The sequence below is a fragment of the Phacochoerus africanus genome, chromosome 5 (assembly GCF_016906955.1).
Source record: "Phacochoerus africanus isolate WHEZ1 chromosome 5, ROS_Pafr_v1, whole genome shotgun sequence".
Lineage (NCBI taxonomy): Eukaryota > Metazoa > Chordata > Mammalia > Artiodactyla > Suidae > Phacochoerus > Phacochoerus africanus.
The window spans coordinates 23,568,765-23,575,009 of record NC_062548.1 but is presented as its reverse complement, the minus strand read 5'-3'; the positions used below and the strand labels follow the sequence as shown (position 1 = coordinate 23,575,009).

At 38.4% G+C, this 6,245-nt stretch overlaps 1 pseudogene; it reads left to right on the top strand.

The window, feature by feature from the left end:
* Positions 1 to 4,637: 4,637 nt before the first annotated feature.
* Positions 4,638 to 6,019, top strand: LOC125126738 (luc7-like protein 3; annotated as a pseudogene).
* Positions 6,020 to 6,245: the final 226 nt, after the last annotated feature.

Here is a 6,245-nt window from a genome sequence, read left to right as displayed (position 1 = left end):
GAGTTCTCTTGCTTTGTATATTCCTGCATATTAAATATTAAACATAAACTCAATGGCATTATACCTACTTGACATCGTCAAAGCCGCAGATCCAAGTATTGCCACAGTAATCAGATCAGAAAGTATGTTGAGGGAACAAAGGAGGATTGGAATTTGCTCCCACATTTTGTCATTCCATGGGACCTTCAAAATGAACCCTGCACTAGTTGTTAAAGTCCTTTCTTTGTGGCATCACTTTTATTTTAGTTCAGGCCTGCATTATCTCTTGTCTAAAAATTATTTCCCCATTTCCCTTCCTTTGCCTAACATGGTTACTCAGCCTCTAGTTTTTCTCCTTTAATGCCTCCTATGTACTTTGACTCTAAACTCTTCTTTTATTAAAGATTTATATATATATATATTGCATATTTTTTTTCCAGACTCTAAACTCTTCTCCTCCTCATATAAGATCTTCTCAATATGACTGCAAATCCCCTGTTGAGTCTTGTTATCTGGGCCATTTACCCAGCATTCCAAACACTGGAATCTGTTTCTGCTTTTCCCAAAAGGCTAAGCCTATTCGTGCCTCAATATCACGGCAGATATACTTCCTCTACACGAGTAAATGCCTTCAAAATTAGAAAGATGTGGAAGTGATTGATGTATTATTATTAAAATTGTAATATCTACTAATTTGCATATGCTGAGTTTAAAAATATTGGCTATGCTTAAAAAAAAAATGTTTTGCTCCCTTAGAAATATTCTTCACCAAAATACCTGAGTAGTTATTTTAACTCAGGGAAAAATAATACAAAACCTCACTTCAGATACAGAAACTGTACACAAAGCAATTCAAAAATCTAATGTACTCTACAGTTAATTTAAAACAATGAACCACCATGTAGCTCTACTATCAGAAAGAAAAGGAAAAACAAAACCTTGGAGTTCCTGCTGTGCTGAAGCCAGTTCTTGATCCAGCTTGTCTCTGTGAAGATGCTGATTCAGTCCCTAGCCCAGGGAGCAGTGGATTAAGGACCTGGCATTGATGCAGGTTGCAGTTGTACCTTGGATTTGATCCTAGGCCTGGGAGATTCTATATGCTGGGTGTGGCTGAAAAAGAAAAAGAAAAAAAAGAAAAATAATTGCTCCTGTCAGCATAATTAGTCTGGTTTTGAGGCTCCTTCAATTTCTTTTCTCTAATGAGTGTTTTGGACTCAACTGGATCTTACTAAGGACCATCTCTCTCTCCTGTCAACTTTGTTGTCTTTCAGAGCCCCTGCCTTCTATCATAATTGGAGTCTCTATGCATCATACTAACCTGCACCCCACTCTATTTCATACCCTATGGTGCACCTTGGGCCAGGCCAGTTATCTTCCTCTTTTAGGACAGATGTACTTTTAGGTAAAGAGAATTATGAGGATGTCTCTCACCCACAAGGGTCAGATACTCAAGGGAAGAACAGCTATCGATTGTATTTCTTGAGTGAAATGTATTTGCATACATGCATATCCATCCAAGTCCATCACTCCAACCCCAGGAGTGGTTTGCATTGTGTCCTTTACTACCAGGTCTCAGAATTCAACGTTTCCTCACGTGTTTCCTCCATTTTAGTGGAAGAAGTTCACATTAAGAAAACATCAACACCACCTAGTACTTTTGCATCATCTTTTTTGCCTCATGTATGTACAACATTTGAGATTCCTTTTTCCCATTCTTTGTCACTCCTGTGAATGCTCTACAACTTCAGTGCCCTTCTCAGACATCATATGTGTGATGACTTGGGGCTCCTCAGTCATTCCTTCCTGGGTCATAGCTCTAGGGTTTCTCTCATCCCACAGTACAGATCCTTTGTGAGTCAGTCCCACATACCTGTAAATGATCAAGAGCACTCTACTAGTCATGGAGACAGTCAAGAATTACAAGTTGAAGAAAGATGCTCAAGTGCTGGGTACAAGGTGTCCAAATTCAGTATCATTGGTGGAAATCCTGGTGTCAGTGGGGCCGTGCACCCTCTGGAGGCTCCAGGAGAGAATGAGCTCCTTCTTCCATCTTCTAGTCACATAGGCTTTCCTTGACTTGCATCCATCATCACACTCCCACACCTGTCTCCATGCACAGTTCTTGTGTGTCTTCTCTCTCTATGGTAATGCACCCTCAGCCTCTCTATTATAAGTTCAGGTATGACTGCCTTTAGCACCATTCCCCCAACATCATCTGGGATAATGTCCCCTTCTCAAAATCTTTACAAATGATCACATCTCTATGTCACGTAAGATAATATGCATGCGTTGTGGGAATTAGGTCCTGATATCCTGGGGGACATTCTTTAGCCTCCAATAACAACAAAAAAAAGATACTCTTTCACAGTGCTAGGCACAGACCTATACCCTACGTCTTTTAAATTATTCTCTACTCTTTGCTCTCTCCATATAATATAAGAGAAAAGCTGTTTAAAAAGGTTAAGAGTTTTTCCTACTATCTCAAAGTCAGGTCTAGGCTCAAGTTCACATTTTTCTAGGTCAAAAGCCATTATTTTTCAGTGAAGTCAGAGTGCCTTAAAAGGAAATATTAAAGATAAAGTACTCTACCAGATGACTTGCATAATAGCATAAATTACAATATGAAGTTTCCCTTGATCATTAAAATAGCAGACCTGATTTAGATGAAAAACATAACAGTTTCCTTCTTTCATTAAGGATAAATGTGTACTTTAAGCTGTGACTCTTCTAGCCATAAACAGTATAAGCTCTCCAGTTTGTTTCACTGAGGCTCTATACAAATGAGTATTTTTAAGAAGAGGTTTTTTTAATTCCTTTATTTATTATAGCATAAATGTTGCAAAACATTGTGAACTACAAAAGCTTACTGCCAGCAAATAGTGAATAATTACCTAGTACTGGGGTTCTAAATAAGACTCATACCAACAAACAGATGTTAGTAGGATTTTGGTTGCAGGTTTTTGCCTGCAGGAAGTCATTAAAAAATAAGTGGAAAAATCAAGTTTGTTCCCTTGGTAGCAGAACTTCTACCCTTTGGAGCCATTCAGGGAAGCTTATTTTCGGACCCAAGCAATGGCTCCCATGTTAAATGGTAATCACTCTAGTATTTATGGACTCCATGTAAAGTAATCCCCGACAGGCAACATGATCTTCTCTGCATTTACTTTCAGGCTATTTAAGAAAAGGAGTTCTGGACAAACTAAACATTAAAAAAAAAAAAATCCTACCCTTCAGTAAATTTCATAGTTCCCTCTTACAAAGTCATATTGTGGTCTATTTGTGTACTCTTAATGACTTTTCCCTATCTGGAAAGTGGCATTGTATTCCAGTTGTGCAAGCACTGAAATTTGTATTCCAAAATGGTTGAGGCATAGGAAGAACGTCATGATTGAAACCAGGTGCAGATCATGATGATTAATACTCAGGGCTTTTCTTTCTCACATTCTTACATCTTAGCATCCTAATGATCCTACAAGTTACTTTTCCAACTCACGAGTTTGCAATGTCCTAAATGACTTAAAAAGAAGGTGTATTTTCTTTTTTGTCAGCTGAAGGTAAATTTCAGATATTTTTCATAAGAGAATATTTTTCATTAACACATATTTTTAGGTAATATCAACAAATCACTAAAAGAGTGTAGGGCAACAAATAGTAAGTGATCTTTGTGTATCAGCAAGTAGCATAATACAATAAAGAAAAAATATTTTGCTTCAGAAAAGATCTAGATTTCTAAAGCTATGATGCCACACACTTGCCATTAATAAAAATTAAAACAATGTAGTTATGTTGTCACATTTTTTGTTCATAGGCAATGAGTGAATTATTCCTCTAAAGCCTTAAAATGTCAGGTTTATTTTAATATACTCTTGAATTTCCCAAAAGTTGAAAATAAAAAATGCAAGAACAAAATAATGTTTCATTTTTATATTATTTTGATGTATGACACTTAATACTCACCCTAAATTGGAATTGGTCATATGTATTAGAAATCAGATGAGTAAATAATGTGTGTCATGGGAGAGCTATTATAGACAGTACTTTCTGGTTTCAACAGAAGAATGACATTTAAAGGAATTACTTTGTTCACGTAAGAATGGACTGTTTATTCTCCTAACTGTTATATCCTGCCTTTTAAGTTTAGGTAAAAATCTATTTAAATTTCAGTGTTTTCCTACTTTTAGTTTTGTGTAAAAAGAGGTGGGAAATCCTAGCCATCCATACAATGCAGTAAAATCCCTGCAGCATGAATCCCAAACTCAAATTACTGTTTCAAGGACTCCAATACTTATGTCACGGAAAACTTCCTGAGGCCAATTTGTATTTTGCTGTTTTCTACAGGATTGATGCTGATGGATTTTTTTTTCCTTCCTGGGAAGTCATGTTTGGGAACAAAATTGTGTTAAATACAACACCTTATGTTCATTTTCTTTTTCTTTTTATGATATGAGTAAAAGGTATCCGTATGGTTGTGACTTGTTTGTGTGTTTAGTAGGAATTCCCATAGGTAAAGTCTATGAGATTTTTTTTGTCTTGTCAGCTCCTGTTTAGAGGAGGCTTTGAGGCCTGTGAGTGGGCCTGAGGGGGTTGGCGACTGTGTCGCCAGCATTTTCTTTGGAGGGTGCCAGGGCTGGTGGGAGCAGCCACCCGAAGAAAGCACCATGATTTTGGCTGCGCAGTTGTTGGATGAATCAATGAGCTGGGAGAGAAACCTCACCCCAGGTGAGAAGTGCAGCAACATGCGGTGGGACCACCAGAGCATTTGTAAATATTATCTTTGTGGGTTTTGTCCAGTGGAATTATTCACAAACATTCATTCTGATCTTGGGCCATGTGAAAAAATTCATGATGAAAATCTACGAAAACAGTATGAGAAGAGTTCTCATTTTATGAAGATTGGCTACAAGAGTTTTTTTGCAATATGTACAGAGCTTACTTGCAGAAGTAGAGCATAGAATTAGATGAGGCCATGCTCCTTTGGCATTATCTCAAAACCAGCAGTCTTCTGGGGCAGCTGGCCCAAAAGGCAAAAATGAAGAAAAAATTCAGGTTCTAGCAGATAAAATTGATGTACTCCTGCATCAGATTGAAGAATTGGGATTTGAAGGAAAAGTAGAAGAAGCCCAAGGAATGATGAAATTGGTAGAACAATTAAAAGAAGAGAGAGAATTGCTTAGGTCCACAACTTTGACAACTGAAAGTTTTGCTGTCCAAGAAAAATAGATGGAAGTTTGTGAAGTATGTGGAGCCTTTTTGATAGTGGGAGATGCCCAGTCCCGGGTAGATGACCACTTGATGGGAAAACAGCACATGGGCTATGCCAAAATAAAAGCTACTGTAGAAGAATTAAAAGAAAAGTTAAGAAAAAGAACTGAAGAACCTGATCGTGATGAGTGTTTGAAAAAGGAGAAGCAAGACTGATAAGAAAGAGAAAAAGAAAGGGAGAGAGAAAGAAAGAGAGAGGAAAAGACAAAGAGAAGAAGAAGAAAGAGAAAAAGAAAGGGCTCGAGACAGAGAAAGAAGAAAGAGGAGTCGATCATGGAGTCAGTACTCAAGCCGAACTTCTGACCGAAGAAGCAGCAGGTCTCGGGACCATAAAAGATCAACAAAGTAGAGAAAGAAAGTGAAGCAGAAGAAGAGACCAGTGAAGAAGCAGATGCCATGACAGATCAGAAAGAAAGCATAGATCCCATAGTCAGGATAGAAGAAAACCAAAAAGCCACAATCGGAAGTCATAAAAATTGGGACAGAGAACAAGAAAGAAAATCCAAGTGGAAAGAAAAGAGGGGATCTGATGATAAAAAAAGTAGTGTGAAGTCCAGCAGTTGAGAAAAACAGAGTGAAGACACAAACACTGAATCAAAGGAAAGTGACACTAAGAATGAGGTCAATGGGACCAGTGAAGACATTAAATCTTAAGGTGACACTCAGTCCAATTAAAACTGATCTGATAAGACCTCAGATCAGACAGAGGACTACCGTTGGAAGATTTTTGGAAGAAAACTGAAAACAGCATAAAGTGAAGATTGACATTAAAATGAGGTGAAAGGGAGTTCCCGTTGTGGTGCAGTGGTTAACGAATCCGACTAGGAACCATGAGGTTGTGGGTTCGGTCCCTGCCCTTGCTCAGTGGGTTAATGATCCCGCGTTGCCGTGAGCTGTGGTGTAGGTTGCAGACTCGGCTCGGATCCTGCCGTTGCTGTGGCTCTGGCCTAGGCCGGTGGCTACAGCTCTGATTCGACCCCTAGCCTGGGAATCTCCATGTGCCG